We start from the raw sequence: 17,500 nt of genomic DNA on the forward strand, positions 1-17,500 counted from the left end.
GTATCTGTGGATTCTCAGAACGTGCCGTACTCCCCGGAGGTAATTTTTCCCGGTCGACTAGACCTAGAGACCTAGGATTTTACCGTTATACATCTTTTCAACTAACTATAAACCATGTTAGAGCTTCTTGCCCCCTACAGGGAAGAGTCCTACTAGACTCTGGAAAAGTCTCAAAAAGTACATATACCTAAGTATGAACACCAGGCAAGCTAATATATGGTCTCACCCTATATTAAGTAAAGCATAGTTTGTAAAGAACCACTGCGTCAATATGAAATATCGACCAGTTATCCGCACAATACTTGTATTGGACAAAGGTTTATATCCGCATAGGAAGAAACTAGTAAAACCGCCCTCGTCCCCTTATGGGACGGAGTCCTCCCGTTAAGGGAATCATAAACCAATGCAACATAGCTTGCATAAAGGAACAATTCTATTAGAATTATCCCAGATAAGGTACATAGAATGAATGCTCAATTATACCAATAAATTGACACAGGTGAAAGAGACGCAAGGTTCTCAAGAACAAGTTTATTGACAGACAATAAATAGACAGGTTAACAACAATTATATATATATATATATATATATATATATATATATATATATATATATATATATATATATATATATATATATATATATATATATATATATATATATATATATATATATATATATATAGAGGATAACCCAAAACTTTAAGCATGAGTATGATAGTAAACAGAACTTGTTTATCTGAAAGAAAAAACATTAAATGCTACTTTTTTAAGATACCGAGGTATCAAGTCATACATCAATCACATTAGCGTTAGAAACGGTCGGCACACATGTCTGCACTTATGCTAGGTTCACCTTTGGAAATGGAACAGTCTATATGGGCAACTCAGTGCCCTCATTTAGTTTGTAGTACAGTATGTAACTACACACTCACCCTGGAATTAATCGTCCCAATTAAGGCCACTGTTCCTTGCAGAGTTAAACAGTAGGGTTAACGACGCGACCCACTGCTACCACAGATCTCTTTAGTTCCTCTACTTGCTTCGCATAGTGGCGAAAGAACACTCTGGAAGACTTCCAGCCAGTGTATGAACGGAGATGTTCAAAATCCATACAATTAAAGAAATTTAAGGATGAGGCAACTTTCCTCGGATCGTGACCTGCGGGTGTACTGTCAGGATCCGCTCTGCGAATAAAATATGTGATTTTTGCTCTGAGTTGATTCAGAGATAAATTTGAGCCTGATGTTTGTCCCCTGAATAGTTGACCACTCTTGAAGTCTGAAGTTCTACAAAGATAGACCTTTAGGCATTCTACTGGACATAGAGATGCATCTTCTTTCAGAGGGCAGATTCTCCAGGGACCCCACCTGTTGGTGGGTAACTCATTCTTGGCGAGAAACGTAGGATCCGGAAACAGGTTCAGTTCTCCTCCATCCAGGAATTGAACATGACCTGCCTCTCTCGAGAGGGCTACGATCTCACTAACCCTGGCCCCGGACGCGAGTGCAAATAGGAAAATAACTTTTTGTGTCAAATCCTTTAACGCACACTCTTCATTGCTCAACAGAGAAGCGGAATGAAGAACTTTGTCTAAAGACCATGAAATGGGCTTTGGAGGTGCTGAAGGTCTGAGCCTAGTGCAGGCTTTCGGAACTTTATTAAAGATCTCGTTACCTAGGTCGACCTGGAAGGCATATAGAATGGGTCTTGTCAAAGCAGACTTACACGCTGAAATCGTGTTAGCTGCCAACCCTTGACCATGGAGGTGGATGAAGAAAGATAAGCAGAAGTCTGTCGAGACCTCCTGCGGACTCTTCACCTTGACAAAGGCCACCCATTTTCTCCAAGATGACTCATATTGCCTTCTAGTAGATTTGCACTTATATTCCTCTAGGAAGTCTATGCTGGCTTTCGAAATCCCGAAACGCTTTCTCACCGCTAGGGAGAGAAAATCATGAGCTGCAGGGTCCGGGTTTTCTGTAATGAAGTGCAGACAGTCGACTTCTGGACTCGTTGGGTCAGAACTGGATGTGGTAGCGGCACAAACTTCAGCTGTAGTTCCAATGCCAAGGGGAACCACACGCTGTTCGGCCACTTGTGGGCCACTATTGCCGCTACCCCCTTGAAGGATCTCAGTTTGTTGAGGACCCTCAACTGAAGGTTGTGAGGAGGGAACAGATAAATCCTGGACCATCTGTTCCAGTCGAGGGACATCGCGTCCACTGCTTCCGCTAAGGGGTCCTCGTACGGGGACACGTACAGGGGCAACTTCTTGTTGTCTTTCGTCGCAAAGAGGTCTATCTGCAGTTCTGGGACTTGATTCAGAATGAAGGAGAATGATCCTGCGTCCAAGGACCATTCCGACTCTATCGGTGTGAACCTGGATAGAGCGTCCGCTGTCACATTGCGGACTTCTTGAAGGTGAACTGCCGACAGGTACCACTTCTTCTTTTCGCCAATTGGAAAATGGCCAACATCACCTGGTTGAGAGGTGGTGACCTCGATCCTTGTCGATTCAAACATCGCACAACTACCTCGCTGTCCATCACCAACCTTATGTGGATCGAGTGACGCGGGGAGACTTTCTTTAAGGTAAGGAGCACTGCCATAGCTTCTAGAAAGTTTATGTGAAAGGTCTTGAATAGCTTGGACCAAGTCCCCTGGACTTTTTTCCGATGAGAGTGACCTCCCCATCCCTCCTTTGAGGCGTCTGAGTGAATCGTCACTGACGGGGGAGGTGGCTGAAGAAGAACCGACTTCTTTAGATGTCTGGCTTGGGACCAAGGCCTGAGAAGAGTACGTAGCCGAAGCGGAACTGGTCTTCTCAGATCTCTTCGCGCGTTTGATGCATAACTTCTCCAAACTCCGGTTGCATGCTTTAGCTGTGCTCTTAGCACTGGGTCTGTCACCGAAGCAAACTGGAGAGAGCCCAGTACCCTCTCCTGTTCGCGTCTTGATATCCTTTCGGAATCTAGAAGTCTCTTGATAGAACCCGCTATCTCCTTCCTTTTCTTCGCCGGGATGGAGAAACGGTGTTACAAAAGGTCCCAGTGGATTCCCAGCCACTGGAACTTTTGAGATGGAGAAAGTCGAGACTTTTTTCTGTTGATCTTGAAGCCTAGGTACTCTAGGAACTGGATCACATGACTGGAAGCTTGCAAGGATTCTGTCTCGGATGCTGCCCACACCAACCAGTCGTCCAGGTAGGCTACTACCTGAATTCCCTTTTGGCGTAATTGTTTGAGAGCTGCGCTCGCAAGCTTCGTGAAAATCCTTGGGGCTATGTTTAGCCCGAATGGCATGGCTCTGAAGGCGTATAGTCTTCGTTGTAGCCTGAACCCTAGGTAGGGGGAGAGTCAACGGCTGATTGGGATGTGCCAATAGGCGTCTGACAAGTCTATAGAGACGGAATATGCCCTCTTGGGCAGTAAGGTCCTTATGTGTTGCAGTGTTAGCATTTTGAATTTGCAATTCACTATGAACTTGTTGAGTGGCGACAAGTCCAGAATGACTCTGAGCTTTTCCGAGTCTTTCTTGGGAACACAAAACAGCCTCCCTTGGAATTTGATGGACTTCACCTTTCGGATCACATTTTTCTCCAACAGTTCTTGAACGTACTCCTCCAGAACGGGGGTGGAGTGTTGGAAAAACCGAAGGCACGGGGGTGGAGTGCTGTACCAGCTCCAGCCCAGTCCATTCTTGAGTAGGCTGTGGGCCCAGGGATCGAAGGTCCATCGATCCCAAAATTTCAGAAGTCTCCCTCCTACCGGTATCATCTCACTTGGACTGCCGTCCTGAGGTCTTGCCTCCCTGACCACGACCACCCCTGAATCCACTTCCCCTTGAGGGGCGCCTAGACAAGCCTCTGGCTGCTCCTCTAGGCTTTGCTCGAAAGGAAGAAGACTGTCCTTCGAACGTTGGGGTGAATGCCGTGGACTGTGTCGACACAGCCTATGGTACCCACTGAAAAGTGGTTGGGGTTTGTGCTATCATCTGGGGCACTGGAGGCAATGGCAATTGCAGTTGCTGTTGCTGTTTAGAGGGCTTGGCTGGCCGAGACGGTAGCCTAGTCCTCATAGTCTTCCTCTTTGGTTGAGGACCCTCATCCGGGGAAGACTTTCTTTTGATAGCCAGGCCCCACTTCTGGAAAAGGTTTCTATTCTCCAAGGCGGCCTTATCAACAACTTCTTTGACCAAATCGGTAGGGAAAAGGTCTTTTCCCCAAATGTTGGAGGAGATTAGTTTCCTTGGCTCGTGCCTCACCGTAGCCGAGGTGAACACGAACTCCCTGCAAGCTCGCCTCGCCTTGACGAAGCCATAAAGGTCCTTCGTCACTGTGGCCAGATGAGTCTTGGCCACCACCATGAACATTTCATGGACCTTGGGGTCACTTGCCATCGTCTCAAGAGTAGTCTGAAGAGACATTGAGGCAGCCAGTCTTTCTTTGGTCTCGAACTCTCTTCGCAAAAGAAAGTCAGACAGCTTGGGGAGGTTCTCGCCGAACTGCCGTCCGGCAATATCAGCCTCCAACTTTTCAACTGAGAACGTAAGATGGACGTCCTTCCAGTCTTTGTGGTCCATAGGCAGGGCCAGTGACAAGGGCTTACACTCCTCCAGGGAGGGGCAAGGCTTGCCGGCCTCGACTGCTTTTAGTACAGCCGCAAACCCTTTCTGTAAAAAGGGGAAGGCTCTAGCAGGAGAGGACACAAAGGAAGGGAGCTTCGTGCTCAATGCAGCTACCTTTGAGTTAGAGAAGCCCCTCTCTTTCATCGAGGATGAAAGTAGAGCTTGAGCCTTAGCATGGTCCATCACTATGACCTCCTTCGGCTCTGTCTCCTCCTTTGAAACTGGTTCCTTCCTCAGCCGGACATAACAGTCCGGATATGATGCCTTGCTGGGCCAGAATTCCACCTCCTTTAGGGGAACTGAGCCCAGCTTATCCGAGATGACGATCTTTCCAGTCGTCATCGGCATGTGCTCAGCATACCTCCATGGGTTAGCATCTGAGCACAAGGGAAGGTCTTTCACATTGGGCCTTTTCTGGGGCCCATGTGATTCTGCAAGGCACTGCATCCGCAGTTCCATTGCAGCCGCCTTCTCCTGATTCTCCTTCTGCATTTGTTGGATCATTCCAACAATAGAAGAGAGGGCCTGTCCTAGCTCTACTGGGAGACCGGCCGATGTTGAGGGAATAGGCTCCGGAATCTGAACCGGAGTAGCCGACACCTCGTCGATCTCTTCCTCTACGTCTGGGGCTTGAACTTCATCCTGGCCTTCTGCCAGGAGGTCTTCCTCCAGACGCTCGTCCACGTCAGACATCCTGTCATCTAACTGGATGTCTTGCATCGCGACCGTGACTTCAGCATCCACCTGGGTCTGAACTTGGGGGATCTCCTCTTAAGGCTGGGGAATCACTGCATCAGCCGAAGCCTTAGGGAAAAGATACGCCCTCATCTTCTCACCTGGAAGATAAGGGCCAGAGGTGTTCTTTTGGAAGCCCCTTACCCAGGTACGAAGCTTCTCCCTTGCTATATCCCTTGATTCCGCCGTCCTAGGGGAATCAAAGGCCTCAGTAATCAGGTTAGTGCACACAGTACATATCTGAGGGTCCCTATACTGGAGATCATCCTTGGAGACAGCGCATGCTGCGTGTCTCCTACAAAACTCATGTCCGCAGAGGTTCTTGCTGCGGACGTTGCAGAAAACACTTCCGCACTTCGAAGGGTCCTCCTGTAAAGAGAAGAAATTTCCATGAGTATCAAGTGAACTATGTATCACTGGATATGCATAGTATAGCATAACAATTCAATAAGGAAAGACACACACTTGTGTTTCCCTCACAACCCATTGTTGCAGCCTTCCAGATAATAAAATCTAATGGTTAATCTTTTCTAGAATAACCAATGCAAAGTTTCCAGAGGAAACAGGTGGAGCTCACACCTAAGCAATGATTTTAAAATCCTGGATAATAGATAGGAAAGAACTCACTTTCCTATCTGTAGGGCAACAGCAAAGGGCTGTGCAAGAAAACACAAAAGTGTTAGAACACACAGTGCTGTACCAAAACCCATACTAAAGTTTTCTTCTTACAGTATATGTTATACTGAAGAATACTGGTACAGTATAGGAGGTTATGTGCCGGCCGGCACACACCATAACTAGCTTTAAAGTATACTACTTAACAGCTATAAGGCGGCAGAACGCTGGTTCAAATGCATGTGCCGGCCGGCAACAGCCAATGTCGGCCGGCAATGACTGCCGGCCGGCAACTACACAAGGTAGTACCCGGCTGCCGGCCACACTCTTGGTGACCGGCAGACAAGGGCTGACATTAGCTGGCCGGCAAAGGTACAGGACCGATGCCAGCCGGCAGCAAAAGAACCAGCACTAGAAGAAAAACAGAATGGATGCCGGGATAAGAGTGTACATAATAGGCTTATTGAGAAAGTCTTTTAAGATTTTCGGTGATCAATCTATTCTGAAGAAGTGTTTTAATTCTTTCATTCTACCTTGTTTTGAGTATTGTTCTCCTGTTTGGTCTTCAGCTGCTGATTCTCATCTTAATTTGTTGGACAGAAACTTACGGTCTATTAAATTTCTTATTCCTGATCTAGATATTAATCTCTGACACCGTCGTTCAATTAGTTCATTATGCATGTTGCATAAGATTTTTCATAACTCTGACTAACCTTTACATTCAGATCTCCCTGGACAATTCTATCCTGCTCGTAATACTAGGCAGGCAGTTAATTCTAATAGCCAGGCCTTCTCCATCACGAGGCTCAATACTACGCAGTACTCTAGAAGTTTTATTCCAGCTGTTACCAAGTTGTGGAATGATCTTCCTAATCGGGTGGTTGAATCAGTAGAACTTCAAAAGTTCAAAGTTGGAGCAAATGCTTTTTTGTTGACCAGGCGGACATGAGTCTTTTTATAGTTTATTTATGACATATTTGTTTTTGATGCTGTTAATAGTTTATATATGACATGTCTGTTTTGACGTTGTTACTGTTTTTAGAATGATTTATTGTTAATTTGTTCTTTTCATTTATTTATTTCCTTATTTCCTTTCCTCACTGGGCTATTTTTCCCTGTTGGAGCCCCTGGGCTTATAGCATCTTGCTTTTCCAACTAGGGTTGTAGCTTGGATAGTAATAATAATAATAATAATAATACCTCCAAGCCCGGCAAACTGAAAGAGTGCATATAAGGAAGGGGAGAATCTAATTCAGGCTTCCTGACCAATGCCGTCTGACTCTGCAGGCCGGCATGGATGAGGGACCAAGGGAGGTCCGGGAAGCACTCAAAACAGAAGACCCTTGCCGGCCGGCAGCTCTGCCGGCCGGCAAGGGACTGAGTCAATTCCACATCCTAACCTATTCTAGGTCCAGATGTAGAATGACGTACAGTACTGTAATGGCTAGGCTATTACGGAGATAGAGGGGGAAGGGACAAAACAGGGTCCTACCACCCTTGCTTTAGTGACGGATCACCCGCAGCCAAGAAACTCATCTTAGCCTAAGGGAGATCCAAGGGGGGAGGCCAGCAATACTTGCCAGCTCCCAGAGCACCAAAGCAAGGAAGGTGTTGCTACTCCCAGGGAAAGAAACTTATCCTCCCCCGAGAACAGCAACAAGGACTAGTCTGGTAGATCACAAAAGGAGGAATCATCTCGTACAGAAACCTTCGGTAGTGACCTAAGGAGGCTAAGCCACCTATGTCTGTGTCAGGCCAGCGAGGGAGACTCTAGCCCAAGCCAGACAAACACAGACTCAGACTAAAAAACTCTGTTGTTCTGTCCCTCTTTGAACCAGACTTACTGGAACAGGAAGGTACAGTAACACCCCAGTATAGTTTTATCGAAAATTAATTCAGATAAACCACTTAGGGATAAGCCCAAGGCTTAAACAGAGGGAAAGGGATTGCATACCTTCTCCGAAGAAAAGAAAGCAACCGGGGAGTATGAGAAAGTATACTAAGGCTCCATAAGCAACTTAGCCTAGGCACCAAGAGAATTGATTACCTAAATCACCGAAACTCACTCGTATACTATCTAGGAAATATTCCACATAATCTTAAATGTATAAAACATAGCCTAAAGCTTCAATAAAATTTTAATACACTCGGAAAAACCAAAATCATACATGAAGTACTAGGACCAAACGACTAGGCTACATGGCCTAGCGTAGGCCAGAATTGGCGAATACTTCGCCAAAATAATACTAAGCACGAAAAGAAATCCTATGTAATGCTAAATAGCTAAAATTTATTAAAGCAAAACAACCGGGAATGTCGCTCTGACTAACTAAACTTATACCTAGCGAGCGACAGCGTCCATGACGCCTCCGGTAGGCTACGGCTCTTGTAACAAAGATTAAACCTATTAATCACTTAAAAAATTACCAAGAGCCTACATTTATACATAAAAGACATGGTACTCAACTTATCAGAGGCCGACAAAGTTGGAGAAGCCATGAAAAGAAGAATAAATCCAAGATTTGCGAGAAACACAGGAAAAAACACCGAGTTGTTAAGCTACGCAAAAAGGAATACAGATGGGGCCAGGATTGGCGCCAGGCACGCTTACGAAACGGGAGATAGGGAGCCTTGGGAGCGGCTTCCCCTTTTTCTTTCCCGAATTCGTTTCTTGCCAATTGCCCCCTGCGATACGAAATCTCTGTTCGGGGTGCAGATTGCCATGTGGCGTGTCAAGAATACGTCCTCTGATATGTCGCGATATCCCTTTCATGAGGGATATTCGCTCCAGGAGTTAGAATTCTGGTACCTTAAGGTAAATTCTCTGGGAATATCGCCGTAGTTGTAATATACCCTAGGAAGCTACCCTATAGGAACTTCCATCAGGACGACATGGCTTGAGCCCAAAAAACGGATTTTGAGCGAAGCGAAAAATCTATTTTTGGGTGAGATAGCCATGGCGTCCTGATGGAAGGTTCCTTTTTGGTAGCTTCCTTGGGTATAAAACTACTAAGATATTCCCAGAGAATTTAACCACAGGTTATCACAGAATTCTGACTTCTGGAGCGAGTATCCCAAAGGTTTCCCTTTAAGACATCGTATATCAACAGGGGACGCATGTCTAAACGCGCCACATAGCTATCTTCACCCCGAACAGAGTTAATGCTTCGGTGTGTAAGGGTAGAGAATAGCTGGGAGCCGCTCCACAGCCAATCTCACTCGTGGCTACTACTGATACTCGAGACGTAAACAAACGGGCGCCATTGCTCAAATGACGTCACGCCCGTCTTCATCCTGAAGCCAGTTGCTTGCCCAACACCATGATACAGTAGAACAGGGTGGGATCTAAAACTGGACGAAGTAGCAGGGAGGGTCCATCAGGACGCCATGGCTATCTCACCCAAAAATAGATTTTTCGCTTCGCTCAAAATCCGTTTTTTGGGCTCAAGCCATGGCGTCCTGATGGAAGAGTACCAGAGAATCAATGTATCGTGGTAGATTTTCCCCTAATAGTAAGTGCCAAGGCATTGACAAACAGCATAGTAATCTTTAATAAAGGACCATAGGGAAGAAGCATCCTGCCCCCCTTGGCAGTGAAGTTCCCATGGGCCATGCCGACGTCAAAGTTGTATTGAAGGGCTATTCATCCTGATAGAAGAACTTGAAGAACTTGGAGATGAAGCTGAATGTTTGGTATTTGTATAGGAACATTCTGAAAATTAGACCAGTGGTGGTTGGGCACTGTGTATTGAGAGTGATGGTTCATCTCCCGGGTAATAAAAGTAAGTATTCGTGTTGGAACCTTACATAATCAGAGTGAATATAAATTAAGAGTTAGCATCTTAATTTCTTCATAACCATAAGGAAAAGGGGGAATAATAAAACTATGACAGGCATGTATTTCATAGTAAGTAGGAGCTGATTGAGACGCACAGGTAATAAAATAGAAATTTTATTTCACAAATGCAGAAATTAAATAATTTACAGCAATAAGTAAAGTTCATTTACAGTAATTATAATGTACATAGTAATAAAGACTTGCTCTTGAATCTGAAAAGGAATTTCAAGTTTATTAGTAGGCACTCGTTCTCGAGGAACGCAAGTCTTTGATTAAAAAACACGTCATGCACAGGGCATGCGGCACTTGTGTGACAACTATGACATTTCACCTGGGATAAGAACAGTTATAAAAGCACTAAGTGTTTTCGATATCACTATGAATCGCTCGAGGGTCAACATAGGCACCCGAAGAGTTAGAGTCCCAAGTAACTCACTGTTCTACGCAGAGTTAGGTGCAGGTTTCATAACACTACCTGCGGCTACACAAAATGTTTGACTTCGTGCACTTGTTTCGCATAATGTTTAAAGAAAACTCGCGAGGACTTCCAACCCGTGAAGTTTTTAAGGCTTTCAAAGTCCATACTCTGAAAGAAATTCAGAGATGATGCCACTTTTCTAGGATCATGACCAGCGGGTGTACTGTTAGGATCCGCTCTGCGAATGAAGTAGGTGATTTTCGCTCTTAATTGTTTCAGTGACAGGTCGCTGCCCGATGTTTCTCCTTTGAAGAGTTGGCCTCCACCAAAGTTTGAAGTTCTGCGAAGATAGACCTTGAGGCTCTCTACTGGACATAGAGAGGCATCCTCCTTCAGGGGGCATATTCTCCAAGGGCCCCATCATTTGGTGGGTAATTCATTTTTGGCGAGAAACGTCGGATCAGGGGAGAGGGTAACTTCACCTGTATCGGTAAACAGGATGTGTCCATCCTCTCTTGATAAAGCCACTATTTCGCTGACTCGAGCTCCTAAAGCAAGAGCAAAGAGAAATATAACTTTCTGAGTCAGATCCTTGAGAGGGCATGAATCATTGTCCAAGTTGGAGGCGAAATGGAGCTCCTTGTCTAGTGACCAGGAGATCGGTTTCGGTGGGGGTGCTGGGCGTAGGCGAGCACATGCTTTCGGCAGTTTGTTGAAGATGTCGCTGGACAGATCAATTTGGAAAGCATATAGAATTGGTCTGGTCAAGGCCGATTTGCAGGTTGATATCGTATTGGCTGCTAATCCCTGTCCATGAAGGTGAATAAAGAAAGACATGCAGAAATCAATCGTGATTTCTTTAGGATTTTTTGTCTTGACGAAGGAGACCCATCTCCTCCAGGATGACTCATATTGCCGTCTTGTGGATTCGGTCTTGTATTCCTCTAGGAAGTCCAGACTTTTCTTCGAGATCCCAAACCTCTTCTTTGCGGCTAGGGAGAGAAAATCATGAGATGAAGGTCCTTGATTTTCGATGATGAAGCGAAGACAGTCGACTTCTGTACTTGTTGAGAGAGAACTGGGCCCGGGAGAGGGATCAGCTTGGGCTGCAGCTCCAGGACCAGGGGGTACCAGTTGCTCCGAGGCCACTTGGGAGCCACTAGGGCCGCTGTCCCTTTGAAGGTTCTCAGTTTGGAGAGGACTTTCAACAGAAGGTTGGTGGGGGGGAACAGGTAGATCTTGGACCATCTGTTCCAATCCAGTGACATGGCATCCACTGCTTCTGCTTTGGGGTCCTCGTACGGGGCCACATACCGAGGAAGTTGATTGTTGTCGCTCGTTGCAAAGAGATCTATCTGAAGTTCTGGGACTTGGTGAGAGATGAAGGAGAACGATCTTGCGTCTAGAGACCATTCCGACTCTATCGGGTTTGTCCGAGATAGAGCATCCGCTGTCATGTTGCGGAATCCTTATAGGTGAACTGCAGACAAGTGCCACTTCTTCTTCTCTGCCAGACGGAAGATTGGGAGAAGCACCTGATTTATCTGGGGCGATCTTGAGCCTTGGCGATTGAGACAACGAACTACCACCGAGTTGTCTAGGGTTAGACGGATGTGGATCGAGGGCGGCGGGGATAACTTCTTTAGGGTTAGAAGGACCGCCATGGCCTCCAAGATGTTTATGTGGAACGTCTTGAACAGGGGAGACCAGGTGCCTTGAGCCTGTTTTTGGTGGGAGTGACCTCCCCAACCCTCCAGCGAAGCGTCCGTGTGGATGTTGAGTGATGGAGGAGGGTGTTGGAGAGGAATGGACCTTTTCAGGGCCTTTGCTTCTGACCACGGCTTTAGAAGAAGTCGCAGTCTGTTTGGAAGCCGTCTCTTGAGGTCTCTTCGAGCGATGGATGCCGAACGTCTCCAGACTCCCGCGGCATCCTTTAGCTGTGCGCGAAGCACTGGGTTTGTCACTGAGGCGAACTGTAGAGAGCCTAGAACTCGTTCCTGCTGGCGTCTTGAAATGCGTTTGGATTTCAGCAGTCGCTTGACAGACCCTGCTATTTCCTTCCTTTTCTTCTGGGGGATGGAAAGGCGGTGTGACTGAAGGTTCCAGTGGATTCCCAACCACTGGAACTTCTGAGCTGGAGAGAGGCGAGATTTCTTCTCGTTGATCTTGAATCCCAGGTGTTCTAGGTACTGGGTGACTTTGTTGCAAGATTTTACACAATCTTCGGGCAATGGAGCCCAGACTAGCCAGTCGTCGAGGTAGGCCATCACCTGGACGTTTCGGAGGCGGAGCTGTTGTACTATGGCATCCGCCAGCTTTGTGAAGATCCGAGGGGCCACGTTGAGGCCGAAGGGCATAGCCCGGAAGGCGTAGCTTTTCCTTTGGAGTCGAAATCCTAGGTAGGAGGAAGCGTGATGGTTCATTGGAACGTGCCAGTAGGCATCCGCCAGGTCTATGGAGACCGTGTAGGAACCTCGAGGCAGAAGGGTCCTTATCTGTTGAAGAGTCAGCATCTTGAACTTGTCGTTCGCTATGAACTTGTTGAGGGGGGATAAGTCCAGAATGACTCTGAGTTTGTCGGAGTCTTTCTTGGGGACACAAAACAGTCTCCCTTGGAACCTGGTGGACTTTACCTTCCTTATCACCTTCTTGTTCAAGAGATCTAGGACATATTCTTCCAAAAGGGGGGTTGATTGTTGGAAGAATTGCTGGAAGGTTGGGGGTGGTTGAGTCCAACTCCAGCCTAGACCCTTCTTGACGATGCTGTGTGCCCAGGGATCGAAGGTCCAACGATCCTGGAATTGGCGGAGTCTTCCTCCCACCGGAAGCACTTCATTGCTTCTGGTGTCCCGAGGGCTTGCTGCCTCGGCCGCTAGCTCCCTTTCCTCCTCTGCCTCTGGAGGGACGGCGAGAGGCGTCTTTGCTTGCACCCTTGTATGAGCCTCTACCTTTGGGACGAAAGGTAGTTGACTGTTGCTCGAAGGCAGGGGTGAAGACCGGTGACTGTGACAACACCGGTTGGGGGACCAATTGAAAGGTCTGTTGTGGTTGGGCAACCACTTGGGAGGTAGCGGGTCCCGGAAACTGACGTCTTTGTTGACGTTGCTGGGGTTTCTGTTTTTGGGATTTCCTCTTAGGTTGAGGTCCGTCGTCCTGAGAGGGTTTCCTATTCTTGGACATGCCCCACTTGTGGAGAAGGTTCCTATTCTCCGTGGCGGCTCTGTCGGTGATTTCCTTCACGAGGTCAGAGGGAAAGAGGTGTTTACCCCAGATGTTGGAGGAAATCAGCCTCCGGGGTTCGTGTTTCACGGTAGCACCTGCAAACACGAACTCACGACAGGCTCTCCGAGCCTTTATGAAGTGGTACAAGTCCTTCATCACGGTTATCAGGTGGGATTTGGAGAGTACCATGTAGTGGTCTGGTACTCTGGTGTCACAGGCCATGATTTCAAGTTGGACTTGATGGGATAAGGATGCTGCGAGCCTCTCCTTCGTATCTTGTTCCCGACGAAGGAGGTGATCGTTGAGCTTAGGGAGGTCTTCATTAAACTGACGTCCGGCGACGTCAGGATCTAGCTTTCCCACGACGAAAGTATGCTGGACATCCTTCCAGTTTCGAGCGTCAGGGGGAGTTACAATGGAGAAGGGTCTGCACTCCTCCAGTGCAGGGCAGGCTTTCCCTTCTTCCGCAGCTTTAAGGCACGCAGCTAAGGCCTTTTCCAGGAATGGAAGAATCGCACTTTCAGGTGCGACATAAGTAGGGTGCTTCTTGCTCAGGGCCGGAAGCTTAGAGCAGGTAAAGCCCCTACTCTTGAATGTGTTGGCTAGCATAGCCTGGGCCTTTGCGAGATCGAACACTATCTCTTCGTTCGGTTCGGTCTCTTCCTTCGAGGCAGGTTCAGAGCGCAGACGGACGTAACAGTCCGGGTAGGCCTCAAAGTTTGGGAAGAACTCCACGTCTTCCAAGGGGACCGTGCCGATCTTATCGCTGACAAAGATCCTGCCGGTCGCGATCACCATATGCTCAGAATACCTCCACGGGTTGGCATGTGAGCAAGCGGGGAGATCCTTAACCGAAATCCTCTTCGGTTCTCTGGATCCTATCATGGACCTGATGGACTCCTGATTCTCCTTCAACCTGTCGTCCATGACGGCTCTAATCAGTCGGATCAATTCTTGAGTGGAAGAAGAGGGATCCGGGGTCGAGGAGGTAGACGGAATAGACACTTCCGTCGGTGTAGGAGTAGGAGGGGGGATGGACGGAGGAGCGACCTCTTGCTCCGACTCGGCGTATTCCACCTTGTCTTCGTCATCTTCGGCTCCTTGAGCCATAAGCGTCTTCTCGGTGTCTTCCGAGATATCCGACATCTGTTCGTCATCTCCGGAATCCAGGCGACACTCGTGCATGGACTGAGCCATGACAACATCAGGTTCCACTGTAAGTTGGACAATGGGAATCACGTCTTTGGGCACCACTGAATCAGGGGAGGCCTTAGGGAACAGGAGTGACCTCAATTCTTCTGTGGCCAGGTAAGGGCCGGTGGCATTTTTCTGGAAGCCACGCACCCACTTGCGTAGCTTTTCACGAGAAATGTCTCTGACCTCCGCTGAGGGAGGGTTATGGAAGGCGTCAGTCATGTGAGCCTGGCATACCGTACAGTTCAGTGGATTCCAAAACTTCAGATCCCCTTTCTTGTCGGCACAAGGGGCGTGAGTCCTGCAAGCCATATGCCCGTAAAACTGCGGGCGTTTCACAGCGCAGAAGGCGAAGTCACTTTTCATCTGCTCCTCCTGTGGAAGAAAGAGAAAATGAGTATGGGGGAGTCATAAGAATGGCTCTTAAACTAAGTTAATATTAATTATTAATTTTAACTTAAAGAAGGGTGTGATGCATAGAGATTGAAATAGTAAAGAGAACATACTCCATGCATCTCGCCCGGCTGGTTACCGTAAGCTTTGTCCTTGGATAATCCGAGACCGAAGGCACCGGATAGTATTCCTTAGAGTTCCATAGGGCAATGGAATTCCGTGGAAAAACCAAGGGTAAGATTGGGACCGAGATCATTCGGTCCCAAACTAGGGGCTAGAGGGCCTCCTTTTAAGGTAACTGCTTCCGGCAACCAGCCGTGCAAAGATGCACGCAGCATGCTGGAATTAGAAGAGTGCAAAGAGACAGCATGATCCCTAACAGAACAGTACCAAGGTATTGATCTTAATAGTGGAAACAGTCCATCTGTTTGCGGTATAGGGCTATCAGTATCATATGATAGCTAGAAGAAGGGGGTGCAAGTATTCTTGACGCCTCCGGGGGTTTCCGGCAAGCCGCCGGCATGCCGGAGGTCGCTCCGACAGTTTCTGGCATCAAGACAGACAATATGTAAGTCAAGAGTATACCAGGGTGGCGGCCGCCGGTACAACGGCGGCACTCCGGCAGGGGAGCGGCGGCTCCGGCAGTCGGAGGATGCCGGTTTGGTGACTGGGACAATGTATAGCGGAACCAGGTTGCCGGCAATAGATGCCGGCACTCCGGCGGCCGACCGGCGAGCGGACGACAAGCTAGGAGGGAGGAGAGCCGCCGGTAGGAGCCGGCGGCAGTCGGCAGTCCCCCGGCACACAGGGGGCTGTCGGCAAGGGTAGGGAGAGTCACCAAGGTAGGAGGCGGGTATCGCCGACGGTGGAGGCGGCAAGAGACCAGCACCGGGATAGGGAGAGAGACAGGGGGGGGGGGGAGGGATGCAGGAAGTTCAGTCATGGACTCCGGACATCCCCCCCTTGAGAGGGTGTACCCATGATAGAGACAGGCTCTATCATCCAGGAGCAGGGGTCACAGAGGACCGGGAGCTAGGTAGCCCAAGGGAGGGCTAGGGGACACCCAAAGAGGAGGAGCCCCCCATATGCAGAACACATCTAGAGACTAACCCCATAGGACACTATGAAGGGTATATGTACCAGAGCGGACTGCACAGGGAAGCTCGGGTAGCCCTACTACTCCACCCTAAGGAGGAGTTGTAGGACAGGGGACAGGTGGGTATAGACTAACCTAAGCATAGGCTAGGCTATACAAGAGATAGGTGGGGAGGGGAGAGAGAGAAGTCTTCCAAGGAAGGGTTTCTGTACCAGAGCGGTCACTAGGGAAAGGGAGGACACTCCCTAACCTAAGATAAGGCAGATCGGCTGAAACGGTGCATGGGTACAGTTTCAGCAGGGAACAGAGAAACCTTCCTAACCTAACCTAGAGCAGGGCTAAAAGTCCTGAACTAGGGAAGGTAGAAGACATATCGCTATCGCAGGATAGTCATAGACTAATCCTAGCCATAGAGGTAGGGTTAGCCTAACCTCACTCTCAGACGCAACCCTAAGGGGGGTTCATTCCCAGAGGGAGGACTGAGAGGCGATAATACTCCATTAGACATTTGATCCCTTTACTCAGAAAGGGAATCAAGGCTAATTAGAGGGAATGCCGAGGCAGGGGATGAAGGAAGCATATAGGGGTCCTACAAGTAGGTTAGGTTAGAAAGAGACACTAACTAACCTATCCCCTATATGGTCCCTGAAGGCGAAAGAACATTGCATCACGATCGAAAGTATTGTAAAATAATGCCCCTATCTTCATAACTTAGTCTAGGATCACTAATAAAATCATGCATGAACACTTATGTACAGGCGCTCTGGCCTGGGGGCTATAGAAGCCGACTGGTATGAGGTCAATCGATGACCGATAAAAAGCGTCGAAACACGATATAAAAGTTCCTAGCCATGAAGAATAAATAAACTAATGTATTCGATTAGTAAATAAGGCCGGAAGCGTTGTTGTGGCTAACTAAATAAGGCATGCATAACAACAACGACGCCATAAAATGGCGGGTCCGGTAGGGGCACAGCTCTGCCACAAAACAGCAATTATCTCGAAAAGTAATATTTACTTTACGGCCAGAGCTTAACTAAACAATACTGGAACCTTGTACTCAACTTTCCAGAAGATGGTGAGGCTGAAGGTAGCGACATAACGTAGATGCAAATCGATAAAAGGAGCACAGGGAAAATCCGTCTAAGTAGGGCAGCTACTAAACAAAGGATGAAGACGGGCGTGACGTCATTTGAGCAATGGCGCCCGTTTGTTTACGTCTCGAGTATCAGTAGTAGCCACGAGTGAGATTGGCTGTGGAGCGGCTCCCAGCTATTCTCTACCCTTACACACCGAAGCATTAACTCTGTTCGGGGTGAAGATAGCTATGTGACGCGTTTAGACATGCGTCCCCTGTTGAT

General features: G+C 47.9%; 1 protein-coding gene across 1 annotated transcript in view; it reads left to right on the forward strand.

Moving 5' to 3' along the window:
- Positions 1-17,500, forward strand: part of LOC137618681 (pro-epidermal growth factor-like) — an 835,493-nt gene that overhangs the window by 628,097 nt on the left and 189,896 nt on the right. The window lies entirely within an intron of this gene.

Source organism: Palaemon carinicauda, chromosome 25 (assembly GCF_036898095.1).
Source record: "Palaemon carinicauda isolate YSFRI2023 chromosome 25, ASM3689809v2, whole genome shotgun sequence".
In the NCBI taxonomy this organism is placed as follows: domain Eukaryota; kingdom Metazoa; phylum Arthropoda; class Malacostraca; order Decapoda; family Palaemonidae; genus Palaemon; species Palaemon carinicauda.